Consider the following 16,338-nt stretch of genomic DNA (forward strand, 5'->3'; position numbering starts at 1 on the left):
TTCAATCGAGCCGGAAAAAAAAATAGAGGGATGGATGGAAGGAGAAAAGGGAGGAAAGGAAGGAAGGAGGAAGGAAGGAAGGAAAGGAGGAGGTCCAAAGGATTCCAGAATTTGTCAGTGTTCCCCAGGAATGGAAAGAGAGAAAGAGAAAGAAAGAGAGAGAGAGGAGTAAAGAGCTTGGCCTGGCTATAAGTCTTAATTCTTAATTAATTAATTAATGAGGCCCGTTGGGGATTCAGGTGAGAAGGAGAGAAGGAAAGGAAAGCTTTGCGGAGGAAAAGTGGGGAGAAAAACAGTGTCCCAGGAGAGGAGAGGAGGAAAGGCTCCGCAGGAAGGATGGATAGTTGTTTTAAAATGAATGAATGAATGAATGAATGAATGAATCGGTTTATTTTATTTAAAAAATCAATTTAATTTAATTTTCAGAGCGAGAGAGAGAGGCCTGGAAGGGTCCCTATTTTGGAAGGAAGGAAGGAAGGAAGGAAGGAAGGAAGGAAAAAGAAGGAGAGGAGGAGGGAAAGTGGGGAAGAAAGAAAGAGAGAGAGAGAGAGGAAGGGAGGGAGGGAGGGAAAGACAGAAAGAAAGAAAAGAAAGAATGGAGGGAGGAAGGGAGGGAGGGAGAATAAAGAGAGGGAGAGAGGGAAAGAAGGAGAGGAAAGAAGGGAGGGAGGGAAAAAGAGGAAGAAAGAAAGAAAGAAAGAAAGAAAGAAAGAGAAAGGAGGGAGGGAGGGAGGGAGGGAAAGAAAGAATAAAGGGAGGGAGAGAGGGAAAGAAGAGGAGGAAAGAAGGGAGGGAGGGAAAAAAGAGGAAGAAAGAAAGAAAGAAAGAAGGGGGAGAGAGGGAGGGAGGGAGGAAAGGTGGGAGGAAAGGTGGGAGGGAGGGAGCGAAAGAGGAAAAGAGGGAAGGAGGAAAGAAAGAAAGAAAGAAAGAAAGAAAGAAAGAAAGGGAAAGAATGAGGAAAAAAGGAAGGAAGGGAAAAAAAAGAATGCGAGGGAGACAGGGAAAGAGGGAAAGGAAGAAAGAAAGAAAGAAAGAAAGAAAGAAAGAAAGAAAGAAAGGTCGGCAGGTGGAAAGCAGAGGAGAGAGAAAGGTGGCCAAGTGTACGCCTTCCTTTCCTTTCCTTTCCTTTCCTTTCCTTTCCTTTCCTTTCCTTTCCTTTCCTTTCTTTTCCTTTCCTTTATTCCTGTAATTTTTAATCAATCAATCAATCAATCAATCAGTCAATCAATCAATTAATATAATTCTCTGGGAAGCCAGACCGGATTTCCAAAGCTTCAAACGAAAAAACCAATCTGGCCACAATGTTTTCTCAAATAACTCTCAAATAAAAGGCATTCTTAGTTTTTAAATTAAGGTTACAAAGAAACAACGAAAGACATGAAAGCATCAGGCTCCGGATTGTTTCAGTTTAGACTGGAGGCCCAAATCCGATTCCCAATTGCTAGAGGATATTATTATTATTATTATTATTATTATTATTATTATTATTATTATTATTATTAAAAAGTTTGGTTTTCCTAGCCCTGTGTTCATCCAGGGAAGAGGAAAAACCGAACCAAGAGCCCTTCTGCCTCGAGAGGAAAAAAGGTGTTTTGAACAAGCCCCAAAGTCTTGGTTTTGGACCTGATGGAGAGCTGCCTTCTTGGGTTGCAAGAGTCAATTGCTATGAACTCGAAAGGAGGGAGAAGGGAAGGGAAGACTGGATCCTCTCGTGTCTCGTCTGCCTTTGCTTCTTCTGAGCCATTCTCTCGCTAGAGGTTCCCAAAAAGGATGAATGAAGAGAAGAGAAGAGAAGACAAATTCTGGGGAGGCAGCTGCTAGGTTTTAGGCTCAGTCGATCTGGTTTCCATTGGGAGAAAAGGAAGGAAGGGAGGGAGAGAGGAAGAGAAGGAAAGAAGACAGAAAGAGAAGGAAGGAAGGAAGGAAAGAAAGGAAGAGAAGGAAAAAGAAAGAAAGGAAAGATGACAGAAAGAGAAGGAAGGAAGGAAGGAAGGAAGGAAAGAAATAAGAGAAAAGAAGGAAGGGAGGGAGGGAAGGAAGGAAGGAAAAAAGAAAGGAAGTAAAGAAGGAAGACAGAAAGAGAAGGAAGGAAAGAAAACAAAAGAATAAAGGAAGGAAGACAAAGAGATGGAAGGAAGGAAAAGAGAAGGAAAAAAGGAAGGAAAGAAAGAAAGAGAGAAGGAAGGAAGGAAGGAAGGAAGGAAGGAAAAAAGGAAGGATGGAAGAAAGAAATAAAGAAAAAGAAAGAAAGAAGAGAAGGAAGGAAGAGAGGGAGGGAGGGAGAGAAGGAAAGAAAACAGGAAGAGAAGGAAGGAAGGAAAAAAGAGAGGAAGGAAGGAAAGAAGGAAGACAGAAAGAGAAGGAAGGAAGGAAAGAAAGAAAACAAAAGAATAAAGGAAGGAAGACTTAAAGATATGGAAGGAAGGAAGGAAGGAAGGAAGGAAGGAAGGAAGGAAGGAAGGGATAGAGAGGGAGAGAGGGAGGCTGTGTCTGGCGAGGAAGGACACCCAGAAGGCCTGCAGCAGACCTAGGCTGCATCTATACTGCAGAAATAACCCAGTTTGACACCGCTTCAAATCCCATGGCTCCCTGGGAGGGAATCCTGGGTGGTTTTTTGTCGTTTTGGGAGACATAGAGAGCGCTGGTGCCACAAGAAACTACAAATCCCATGATGCCATCGCAAAGAGCCCGGGCAGCCCAAGCGGCGCCAAAACGGATCATTTCTGCAGTGCGGACGCAGCCCAGTTTCTTGCAACCGAAGTCAATCTTGGGATCATCAACTGAATGCAAAAGTGGGATTGGAACATCTGTGAAGCCTGGAAAGGTTTGCAGGAAGAAGGCGAAGGGCCCCCGGACAAGAAGCCTCGAAGGCTCCCGGGCTCCAGAGGACCCTTCCAGCCCTGGGTCCTCCGCACTGAAGAAATAACCCACTTTGACACCGCTTTCACCGCCCTGGATCAGAGCTAGGGAAACCTGGGATCTTTCGCCTACTTTCCTTCCTTCCTTCCTTTCTTTTTTCCTTCTCTTCTTTCCTCCCTCCCTTCCTCCTCTATTCCTCCCTTCCTTTTTCCTTTTCCCCTTCCTTCCTCTCTCTCTTCCTCTTTACCTCCCTCCCTTTCTTTCTTTCCTTCCTTTCCTCCTTCCTCATTCTTTTTTCCTTCTTTCCTTCCTCTCTCTCTTCCCCTTTCTTTCATTCTCTCTTTCTCCCTTCTCTCTCTCCCTCCCTCTCTTCCTTTCTTCCTCTCTCTCTCTCTCTCTCTCTCTTTCTTTCTTTCTCTCCCTTCTCCTTTTCCTTCTTTCCTTTTCCATCCTTCCTCCCTCATTTTTTCCTTCTTTCCTTCCTCTCTCTCTTTCCTCTCCCTCTCCCTCCCTTCTTTCCTTCCTCTCTTCCTTTCCTTCATTTCCTTCCTTCCTTTCTCATTCTTTTCCCGTTCTTTCCTTCCTCTCTCTTCCTCTTTCTTTCTTTCCCTCCCTCCCTTCTCCTCTTCCTCCTTTCCTTTTCCATCCTTCCTTCCTCATTTTTTCCTTCTTTCCTCCCTCTCTCTCTTTCCTCTCCCCCTCCCTCCCTTCTTTCCTTCTATTCCTTCCTTCCTTCCTTTCTCATTCTTTTCCCGTTCTTTCCTTCCTCTCTCTGTTCCTCTTTCTTTCTTTCTTTCTTTCTTCAGTGCTAGAAACACAATAGATTGCAATGCTGGAATGGAGGGCTTGGAGGAATGAAATCCATAGAGGGGCAAAATTCTTCTTCGGGGGTCTTAATGTCTTCTTTTTACCCAAATGTGGGGATTGGGGAAAGGAAGGCTTCCCAAAGGCAGCAGCAAAAGCCCTTGGTCTTGGAGAAGTTGGAAACCACCTGCCAGGACCCACATTTGCACAACAACCACAACCACAACCACAACAACAACACAACCCTGTGTACCTTCCAAGGCATCCTTTCTCCTGGAGGGGAATGTAGGCAGTCATTGAAGAAAATGAAGAAGGAATGATCCAAGATTAATAATCGATTATTGCCTTATTGACATGCTAGCCATAGAAGTCATCGTTATAAAATATTATTATTATTATTATTATTATTATATTGTTATTATTATTTATTATTATTTTATATTTTTGCTATTTTATATTATTGTTATTGTTATTTATTTATTATTTATTTTATATTATTCTCATTATTTATTTTTATTATTATTATATATTATTGTTATTTTATATTATTGTTTTATATTATTGTTAATATTATTTATTTATTTATTTTAATTATAATTATTTTATATAATTAATTTATATTATTATATATTACTGTTACTGTTATTATTTATTTAATTATTATTATATGATTATTATTTTATCATTATTAACATTTATTTATAAAATGCTATAAAATCTGCACATCTTTAGGAGTCCAAAATTAAGAATGAAGAAAATAAAGGGTTTAAGGGGGCAGAGCTTGGTTTTCTCTTTCTTAAAAGAAATAATATATATATATATATACATATATATATTTAAAAGGAGGGGAATGCACTAAGAAAGCCAGCCTTCCAAATATATATATATTGCAAGAAGGCAAAAAAAAAATATGGAGTATTGAAGACTCAGCTTTTGTTTGGTTTGGGAGCCTTTCCTCTTCATCCTTAATTATTATTATATTATAATTATTAATTATTATAATTATTATTTTAATTATTAATAATTATAACTATTAATCGTATTAGGAATTCTTCTTCTCATCCACTTCCACATCCTTTTTTTGGAAGGACTTTTAAGGGTTTTTGAAGGACTTTCCTCTGAAGGGCTGCTGCCTTCTTGTTGTTTGTTTGTTTGTTTGTTTGTTCCTTCAAGTCCTTTCCAGCTTGGCTCAAATGATACTTTATTAATTTTAATTACATTATTTTTAATTGGTCCTTTTCAGGTCCTTTTTTCATTCTTCCCAATGGCAGAAAGTGAGAGTGGGAAGAAAAGAAAGTGAGAGTGGAAAGGGAAGGGAGGCATCTGTGCCAAATCCCCAAAAGGCCAGGGATTAAAGCCAGGAGCAGATGGTCCCCGTTTTTAATTCGGATTAACACCTCTGGCAGCAAGGCAGCAGCGCTGGAATTCGAACCTGATCCCCTCCCAATATATATAGGGAAAATGCACACATGCATACATGTCTATTCCAAAGAGAGAATATCTCTCTCTCTCTCTCTCTCTCTGTGCGTGTGTGTGTGTGTGTGTGTGTGTGTGTGTGTATGCATGTCTATTCCAAGAAGGGAATATATATATATATGCATGCATGTCTATTCCAAAGAGGAAATACATACATATATATATATATATATATATATATGCATGTCTATTCCAAAGAGGGTGTGTGTGTATATATGTATGTCTATTTCTATTTCAAGAAGGGAATATATATATATATATATGCATGCATGTCTATTTCAAAGAGGAAATTTTATATATATATATATATATATATATGCATGTCTATTCTAAAATGGGTGTGTGTATATATGTGTGTGTGTGTGTGTGTGTGTGTATTCCAAGAAGGGAACATATATATATATATATATATGCATGCATGTCTATTCCAAATTGGAAATACATACATACATATATATATATACGCATGTCTATTCTAAAAAGGGTGTGTGTATATATGTGTGTGTGTGTGTGTGTGTGTATATATATATATATATATATATATTCCAAGAAGGGAATATATATATATATATATATATATGCATGCATGTCTATTCCAAAGAGGATATATATATATATATATATATATATGCATGTCTATTCTAAAAAGGGTGTGTGTATATGTGTGTGTGTGTGTGTGTGTGTGTGTATTCCCTTCTTGGAATATATCTATCTATATATATATGCATGCATGTCTATTCCAAAGAGGAAATATATATATATATATATATATATATGTATATGTATATGCATGTCTATTCTAAAAAGGGTGTGTATATGTGTATGTGTGTGTGTTTGTGTGTGTATATATATATTCCAAGAAGGGAATGAATATATATACACATGCATTTCTATTCCAAAGAGAGAAATACATTTATCTTTTATGTCCATCAATGTTTTCTTATGTTCAGGTTATCTCTCTCTCTATGTCTGATGGATATATGTGCATGTGATATATATATATATATATATATATATATCACACATGCACATATATGCATACAGACATAGAGAGAGAGAGAGATAACCTGAACATAAGAAAACATTGATGGTCAGAAACGAACATTGTGTTTCTGAACATGAAAAAAGGAAAAGAAGAGAGAAGAAGCCTTTCCTTGGGAAGAAATGAGGCCTGGATTTAAATACAGATATAGCACAATGAGATATAGATATAGATACAGCACAATGAGATATATAGATATAGCACTGAGGTCCAAAAGGAAAGAAGAAAGAGAAGAAAGAAGAAAAGGAAAGAGGGGAGGAAAGAATAGGAAAGGAGAGGTAGTCTTTCCTTGGAAAGAAAGGATGCCTTGATTTAAAGTTCATTTCCTTTTCACCTCAATGTGAGATGTACAGATATAGATATATCACTGAGGGGCAAAAGAAGAAAGAAGAAAGGAAGAGAAGAGAAGAGAAGAGAGTGGGGAAGGAAACCTTTCCTTGGAAAGAAATGGGGCCTAAATTAAAAGTTCCCTCCATTGCACTTTAATGAGATTGTATCTCTCGCTATCTCTCTCCAATATATATATATATATATATATATATATATATATATATATATTGAGGTGCAAAGGAAAAAGGAAAGGAAAGACTGGATGGGAAAGAAATGGTGTCTTAAACCAAAGTTCCTCTCTTTTGCACCTCAATAGATGATACAGATAGATAGATAGATAGATAGATAGATAGATAGATAGATAGATAGATAGTCTCATTGAGATGCCAAGGAGATGAATTTTAAATTAAGGCATCATTTCTTTGGAAAGAGTTCCTCTTCCCCTTTTCTTTTCTTTTGCACCTCAGTCATATATATGTTTGTGTGTGTGTGTGTATGTGTGTGAAGATGGATAGATGGATAGCTAGCTAGCTAGCTAGCTAGCTAGCTAGATAGATAGACAGATAGATGTCTCATTCAGGTGCAAAGGAGAGGAACTTTAACTCAAGGCACCATTTCTTTCCAGGGAAAGAGTTCCTCTCCCCTCCTTTTCTTTTCTCTTTTGCACCTCAATTATATATATATATATATATATATATATATATATATATATATGTTTACGTGTGTGTGTGTGTGTGTGTGTGTGTGTGTGTGTGTGTGTAGCAAACCCATTGAAATTAATGGGCTACCTTCTCTATAGATAAGACAGATAGATGTCTCATTGGGGTGCAAAGGAGAGGAACTAACTCAAGGCACCATTCCTTTCCAAGGGAAGGGTTCCCCTCCTCCCCCACTCTCTTTTCTTTTCTTTTCTTTTCTTCTTTTTCCTGTTCTTTTTCTTTCTGTTCTGCCTGCCAGGAGCTTACTGGAACTGCCTGGCCTCAGGGCAGGAGAAAAGGAGGAGGAGGAGGAGGAGGAGGAGGAGGAGGGATTTTTATTTTGGAGAACTATAATAAAACCAAGGGCCTTTTCAAAAGGAAGGCATGTCAGGAGAGTGGATTTGCTCCATAGCTTTGCTAGGAGTTTGGGGAGAGGGGGGTTAATAGGCTCAGGCCAGAAGAGGAAAATGGTTCCTGCAGGAATACTGGAGACAGAGAAGAAAGGGAACTTTCCCAGCTCCAAAAGAGATGCAAGTCTCTCTCTTAAAGGATAGGTGGTGACAAGAGTGCCTCTAGGCATACGCAGAGGGCCTGTCTGTCTTCCATTGCAACTCATTACTGGGGTCACTGAGGTCTGAGTGTTGGCATACGACTCTGGACTGGAGACAAGGGTTCAAATCCTGGCTAGGCCATGCAACACACTGGGTGACTTTACCCCAGAGGACAGGGTCAAAATTCATAATGACCTGAATAGACTAGAAAGCTGGGCCAAAGCTAACAAAATGAAATTCAACACTGAGAAATGTAAGGTACTACACTTAGGGAAGAAAAAATGAAATGCATAGCTATAGGATGGGGACATCTGGCTGAATGAAACTACATGAGAAAGGGATCCTGGAGTCCAAGTAGATCACAGGTTGAACATGAGTCAAGAGTGCGATTTAGCAGCTAACAAGGCCAATGCGATTTTAGGCTGCATCAATAGAAGTATAGTGTCCAGATCAAGGGAAGTCATAGTCCCACTCTATTCTGCTCTGGTCAGGCCCCACCTGGAATATTGTGTCCAGTTCTGGGCACCACAATTGAAAAACGATGTGGAGAAACTGGAGCCACGTGTCCAAAGGAGGGTGACTAAAATGGTGAAGGGTCTGGAAACCATGCCCTATGAGGAACGACTCAGGGAGCAGGGGATGTTTAGCCTGGAGAAGAGAAGGTTCAGGGGCGACATGGTAATCCCAACCTCATTCCCACTATCTTTTAAACCGGATCACACTTCAGTTTGAACTGGTTCAAATGACCCTGGTTCCCACTTGAACCGAATTGCTGAAGCATTTTGGAGAGGGAGGCCATGCACTAGACCCATTTAACCTGCGTCTTTTCGATGCTGATGTTTTCCGCATTTTTTTGGATAAATCGATTCCATGCAAGTGTGAGGATTGGAATTGATTTAAATTTGCCCTTCGGAGGGCTGGAGCGGGTCCATTTTGAACCGATTCATTTGTGAATGTGAATCACTTTCACATTTGCAACTGGGGCGGATGGATAGGACTCTTGCATCCATGCGCCCTCCAGATGCTCCCATTATAGTCCAAAGCATCTGGAGGGCGCATGGGTGCTCAAGACGGATGGATAGGACTCTTGCATCCATGCGATGCACCCTCCAGATGCTCCCATTATAGTCCAAAGCATCTGGAGGGCGCATGGGTGCTCAAGACGGATGGATAGGACTCTTGCTTGCCTTTTTCTGCAGCTAAAGACACAAATCCTTGGCATCATGTCACCCTTTCCCCATTTCCAGCTCCAGTTCCTTTGCAGCCTTTCCTCTGCAGCATTCGCTTTTTGCACTTGCAAAACAAGGATAATCCTCTTGTATATAACAAATGAAATTTCAGACTACAACGCAACAAACAAACAAACATTGGAAGACAATGCTTTATATGATCCCTTCTGCAAGAATCCTGGTGGCGCAAAACAAGACGAACAGCTAACCAAAGCCATGGACAATATAGAAATGGGAACGTCAACCAAACAAATAGAAGGAGTCTCAACAAACGTCTCCAATACAATAATTTGTAATTAATATTCAGTTTTGGTAAAAAATAGGTGGTTGTAAGAACAAGGTCTTTTTCCTCCTCTGTTTTTACTACACTGCTTTCAATATAGTAAAGTCCGAGAGCAGTCCAGAGCAGCCAGAAAGAAATATAAGAGTCCGAAGTAACTAAGAATAAATAGACATTGTAAAATAGACCTGAATTAGGAATTGTAAAAAGGATATAGCGATGTTTGTGGTTATCTCCTTTAGACCAAGAAAACCAACGGACGTCTGCGACCGATCAATACACAAAGTGCAAGTGATAGTAAGAATATTAAGACTTTTGTATTGGAAGTCAGATATGGAGAGTACTACGCTTGAATGCAAATGTATAATTCAGATAAAATCAATCAATAAAAACACAAGGAGGATCCCAAACCTGACACTTAAGTCTTTCTTTCAAAGGGTGGAAACAGAGGCGTTGGGGGAAGAGGACCCTCCGATTTAACTCCCTTGGCTTTCCAAGGTGAGCGGAGCAAGGCCCCGATGGGCTTTGCCACATATTTTATTCATTTAGGACACAATGAAACTTTCCAAATGCCGGCTAGTTAGGGGTATAATTCAAGAGACGGGGGGGGGGGGGGGTAGAAGAACTTATGGGGTGTGAGGTGATTTTGCAGTAAGCTCCGACGCATCGGAGGGGAGCAAAACGGGGGAAAGGAGAGGCAACTTTGCAACAACTTGGGACTGTTATTTCATGGCACTGTTTTTAAGCGCCTTCAGTTGCGGACATTCAGGAAAATGGAACGCGATACAAAATTGACGCACAATATCATTCAATGAAAATATACAAACAGATTAAAACGGACATCAAGTATCAACCGTCGTCCTGGAAAGTCATAGGTACCTGTGTGCATGTGTATTTTTGTGCCTTTTTTGGGGGGATCGCATACCTTTTTGAGATGTATTTGATTGATTATTGATTGATTATTGATTTCTAGGCCGCCTTTCGTCCAGAAAGGGACCCAAGGCGGCTCACAAATATGTTTTTTTTCAGAGGCAGCTTTTGAGCATCTTTTCCTTTTTACTGAAATGCATCACAAAAATTCAGAAAGGTGTGTATTTCAAAGGCAAGAAGAATCAGAGACGAGAACCAGCCCAGGGTCACTAGTCGCCTAGCCGTCCTAGGAAGGTAGAAAATGGACATTTTCACATGCCATCACATGGAAATATGAATTCCACTTGCTTCATTTCCATCTGAACCCAACTCACCCACCATCACTGCCCCATTCACTATTCTTGGTAAAAAAATATGCCCACTATGGTGTAATGCTTTGAGCACTGAACTACAACCCTGGAGACCAAGGTTCAGTTCTCCACCTAAGCATAAAAACCCATGGGGCAGCCTTAAATAAGTCACCCTGTCTCAGCCCCAGAGGATGGCAATGGCAAACCTCCTCTGAAGACACTTGCCAAGAAAACCCTGTGATAGGTTTGCCTTAGGGTCTCCATAAGTCAAAAACAACTTGGAGGCACACAACAATACCAATGGCATCACCAGGGCTGGTGTCACCAAATGTTGACAAGCCAATGGTCTACTTGCCATTGATAGATGGCAAGTCAAACACAACGTAGAGGCACACAACAACACCCAATGGCATCAGTAGGGCTGGTGGCACCCAATGTTGTCAAGCCAATGGTCTACTTGCCATTGACAGTTGGCAAGTCAAACACAACGTAGAGGCACACAACAACACCCAATGGCATCAGTAGGGCTGGTGGCACCCAATGTTGTCAAGCCAATGGTCTACTTGCCACTGACAATTGGCAATTCAGAAACAACTTAGAGGCACAAAACTATACCCAATGGCATCCCCAGGGCTGGTGTCACCCAGCATTGCCAAGCCAATGGTCTACTTGCCATTGACAGATGGTGGACTGGGGTAACCAGAGGACCTATCTATGTCCAGGTTGTTCCAGTCTATCCACCTTGTTCACAAGCCCCAAAGGGGTCCAGGCACCACTTGATGATGGGAGAGGCCTCCAGAGCTTTGCATTGGTGTCCTAACAGAGTCCTGGTTGGCCTCCTTGTCACCTCAGAAGGCTAGACCAGGTCCATCCCAGGACCTTTAGTCTCCAAGAGTCCATAGCCAGAGAGGTATGGTGGTACACTTCACAAGGTAAGGCAGACGCCCCAATCTGAAGTGTCACCCAGTGTGCTCCACAGTCCCCACACATGCTAGAAACACCCCTACCCTCATCCCTTGGATAAGCTCATTGTGGAAACCAAGCCTCCCTATCTTTGCTGGGACTCATTGCTGAATCATATAATCCTAGATTTGGAAGAGACCACAAGGCCCATCCAGTCCCCTGCCATGCAGGAATTCCTTAAAGCACCCCCAAACTCTATTCCCTACTTCTCCTGCTGGGTTTATCCCCTCTACTAGCAAGGCTCCAAGGTTGGCTCAGCCTTCCATCCTGTCTTGGGTCGGTAAAATGATGACCCAGCTTGTTGGGGGCAATTGGCTTACAGACTGTAAGCTGCTTAGAGAATGCTTAGCACTCTGATGCGGTATAGAAATGTAAGCACACTTGCCACTGCTGTTACTTTTTCCTGGGGGGAAATGGTATTTTGAGGCATCATGAAGCAAAAGGATGTTGAGAAACTAGAGTGTGTCCAAAGGAGGGTCTGGAAACCATGTTCTATGAGGAACGTCTTAGGGAGCTGGGGATGTTTAGCCTGGAGAAGCGGAGGTTAAGAGGTGATAGGATAGCCCTGTTTAAATACTTGAAGGGATATCATATTGAGTAGGGAGCAAGCTTGTTTTCTGCTGCCCCAGAGCACAGGACACAATGGATGCAAGCTCCAGGAAAAGAGATTCCAGCTCAACATTAGGAGGAATTTCCTGACAGTAAGGGCTGTTCGACAGTGGAAGAAACTCTCCCAGAGTGTGGTGGAGTCTCCTTCCTTGGAGGTCTTTAAACAGAGGCTGGATGGCCATCTGTCGGGGATGCTTTGATTGAGAGTTCCTGCATGGCAGAATGGGGTTGGACTGGATCAGGGCCCTTGCGATCTCTTCCAACTCTAGGATTCTATGATTCTAAAAGCAGAAGTACCCATTTTAGTTGTGGTTGGTGGGAGCTACAGACCAAACAGGGGGGAATATAGGGTGTGTACCCTAACATACAGAAGATCTCTAAATTGAGAAACTAGAAACAATTAACTAGGAGAGAAAGGTACTTAAGAATACTAGAAATACTTATTTAAACGACAAGTGCTATGCATTTACTATAATAAGACACCTAAAGTCAAGAGAACTGTCCTGCTTACCTCTATTGTGGGCAGCACAGCAGGGGACTATACCAAGGAATAGTCCAGAGTCCAGTCTGAAGGTAACACAATATAGTCAGTCAGTCACAGCAAAGGACAGAGGCAAGAGCATGGTCACAAGGCAAGTCCAGGGGTCAGATAACCGGAGTCATGAATGCAAGAGCAAGGAACAAGACTGGTTGTTGGCTGCAAAGAACCTCTGCAACCGGAGGTCTTCTCTCAGCTGAAACCTATTAACAATCCCCTTGGTTTGCCTCAAGGACTCCTTGACCTGTCTTGGCTCCACAGGTCCTAGCACCTGCAGCCTAGAGTCCATAGAGTCTGTTTCTCCCTCTGCAGCTTCATGCTGAGCCTCTTCTTTATCTGCAGATGCAGATAACCCCAGATCTGCCCCTGTCTCAGCCTCCTCCATGTCTTCAGGGTCGGAGTCCTCTGACTGTGCCTCTAAGTCAGGCCCAGGGCAGTCCATGACAATAACCAACAGAAATAAGTAAGGCAATGTCTGCAATACAGTGGGCTCTTGGCATCTGCTGGGGTTTGGTCCCAGGATCCCCTGGGGATAACAAAATCAGTGGACGCTCAAGTCCCATTATATACAACGGTACAGGAAAATGGTGCCTCTTGCACAAAATGGCAAAAACCCAGGTCTGCTTATTGGAACTTATATATGTTGCGGGATGTTTTCAAGCCGTAGGGGCTTGAATCCATGGATAATTAAAAATAATTAATCCGTCTAATTAAAAATAGTAATAACTGTTCTCCTGGCGACTTGTCAAACTTTAGATGTATTATTGTAGTACACATGCTATTTATGGCTTTTGTGGTGTTGTCAATGACCTGACTTTCCTAGTTAGCCTCTTTGAGCTATGGACCAACCGATGTGAAAAGTGAAGTCGAAGGCTTTCAAGGAGAGAGTTGCAATAAGGCGTTTAAAACCCAGCAATAGCATCTCCAAACCAGAACGGCAAGGGAGACCCGCTTTTGCAGCCTCCCAAATAATCATGCACTGTGCTTCCCAGCCCAGAATCTGAGCAACCCTTGCTCTGCCCCCATCTTCCCCCCCGCCAAACTTTTCCTTCATCAGCCCCCTTCCCTTTTTAATCAGCCCAGGGTCACTTCCCTCTCCCCTTTCCCTGACAACAAATCACTTTTTTCCACTAGGAAGGAGCAATCTGCCTTTGGAGGCCTAAAAGCTGTCCACTCGGCGGCAAAGAAAGGGCAGAAACCAGGAACACCCCGAGGCCAAAGACTCCCAGACGTGACCTTAAAGAAGATGCAATCAATCATGGGCTGCTATAGGGATCCCTTTGGGAGGCAAAGAGGGGATCCTTTTAACACCACTACCCTGGCCATACCTAGCCAACATTAAGCTGTCTCTTCTTCAACAGCCCTGGATAGCGTTTTGATTGAAGGAAGCAGGAAGAATATCTGTAGATCTGTAGGATACAAAGGCATTGCCATGTTAGTCTGGAAGATCAGAATGCAAAGGGATCTTGCACCATAGATTTCTGTGGGTTTTTCGGGCTATGTGGCCACGTTTATTCCTGACATGTCACCTGCATCTGTGGCTGGAATCTTCAGAGAGTGGTCGCATGGAAGTGTGTGGAGCATATATACCTATAGGACCCTTGGTTGGAAGGAAGGGGTTTGCATGTTAATGGTGCCCCAAAAACACACAGAAAACTATGGGTGCTATCTGTGAAAACCTTCAATCTTGCATCACCTTTGAGACTTTGGGCCCAAACAGACAGGCCACAATAAAGCTGCTTTGTGTCACTTTGGAGGCATGCTGTTTCAATGGCACACACATCTTAAGAGGCCAGAAGCTGCGCCAAAGCTGCGATCCAGTCTTTACAACTGAAGCATGGCTTTGGCACAGCTTCCAGACTCTTAGGACGCATGATGCATCATTTAAACAGCATCCCTCCAAAGTGACCCAAAGCAGCTTTATTTTGGCTTGTCTGTTTGCACAGAATCATAGAGTTGGAAAAAATCCCAAGGGCCATCCAGTCCAACCCCTGGCCATGCAGATGTCCGGCATTCATTGCACAGTCCATCTGTATATAAAGGTGTCCAGCATTCATTGCAGAGTCCACTTGTATATAAAGGTATCCAGCATTCATTGCACAGTCCATTTGTATATAAAGGTGTCCGGCATTCATTGCACAGTCCGTCTGTATATAAAGGTGTCCAGCATTCATTGCCGTGTCCATTTGTATATAAAGGTGTCCAGCATTCATTGCACAGTCCCTTTGTATATAAAGGTGTCCAGCATTCATTGCAGAATCCCTTTGTATACAAAGGTGTCCAGCATTCATTGCACAATCTATTTGTATACAAAGGTGTCCAGCATTCATTGCAGAGTCCATTTGTACAGTTGGTGGATGCGAACCATGGCTGTTCATTTGAACATTTTCCTGAGCCTCCATGGCATGGTCCAGTCCTTGTTCGTAAGTGTACCTTGCAAGTTCACTCCGGCCCAAGATCCTTTTGTCTCCGGTTGCCATTCTGCATCACTTTCATTCTTTCCTATTCTGGGAGGAAGCAGGACAAAGAGTTCCATTTCCCTAAAGCATAAAGTTAAATAGAGTGAACTGGGAAGTTTCTAAAAAGTAATTGAGTGAGATCACCCAGGCGGCCGTTTTTTAAGTGCCTTAAATGCAAGAGGCTCTCCTCTCCCGTCGGAAATGGAACTTTACAACATCGGAGGGTAATGTACTGGCTCGGTTGGAGTCGTAATGGCATGCGAGATGGCATTGGCACATGAGAATGTGCATTACTTTCTTTTAATAAGGACGATTATTAGCTGTAACTTCACTTCCTTTCTTTCGGAAAGCGGCACTTCTCATTCCTAAACCACCCAGAACGGGAACTGACGAAACGTCATCGGAGGAAAAAGGGATAATAATCTACTTGTTTGTCCCAGAAGATCTAAAGGAAGGGTTTCATATATGCACCTATTTCCATTCGGCCCGGAGTGTCGCTAGGAAAGTATATTGTCTGCCACATCTTTACTGGCAAGGAGTAAAGAATGACTGGAAATAAGCAACAACTCGACCTGTTTGCAAGAGCAAACATATAATATAGTAATATTTGGCTGGGGAACTTGGTGGTCCTCCAGTTACTGATAAAGTATTCCGATGCCAATCATCCAATCGCCATTGGACATGGGGATGATAGGAACTGGTGTGTAATAATATTTGGAGTGGAAAAGATATCTGAGACCTATTGTAGACGGTGAGGGATCGGAGCTTAGAAAAGTTATTTTTGGGAAAACAACTCCGCAAATTCCCTGTCCAGCATGAAGTTGTTGAGATCTAATGGGGATCTGAACCCAGGGATGAGAGGAGGACCTCTTAGAAACAAATGCAGTGACACTTTAGATGTCTGTTAATGCAGAAGGAGGTCACACTCTCTCAGCCTCAGAGGATGGCAATGGCAAACCTCTTCTGAAGAAACAATGACAGGAAAACCTCATGATAGGTTCACTATAAGTTGGAAATGACTTGAAGGCACAAAGTAACAAAAACGTTTGAGAGCCAGCATGCAGGGACGTAGCCAACAGGGGGGGGGGTTTCTTGGGGTCCGGACCCCCCTTCCATTAGAAAAATGAATGGTGCGTTCTACTGCGCCGCTGCTCCCAAGCCTCATTATAACGGTGGCACTTAGTCTGGACCCCCCCTCCTAAAATCCTGGCTACATCCCTGCAGCATGGTGTAGAGGTTTGAGTGTTGGACTAGAGCAGGGTTCGAATCCCTGCTCAACC

Source organism: Sceloporus occidentalis, unplaced genomic scaffold (genome assembly GCF_023333645.1).
Source record: "Sceloporus occidentalis isolate IW3139 unplaced genomic scaffold, rSceOcc1.0.p SCAF_8, whole genome shotgun sequence".
NCBI lineage: Eukaryota > Metazoa > Chordata > Lepidosauria > Squamata > Phrynosomatidae > Sceloporus > Sceloporus occidentalis.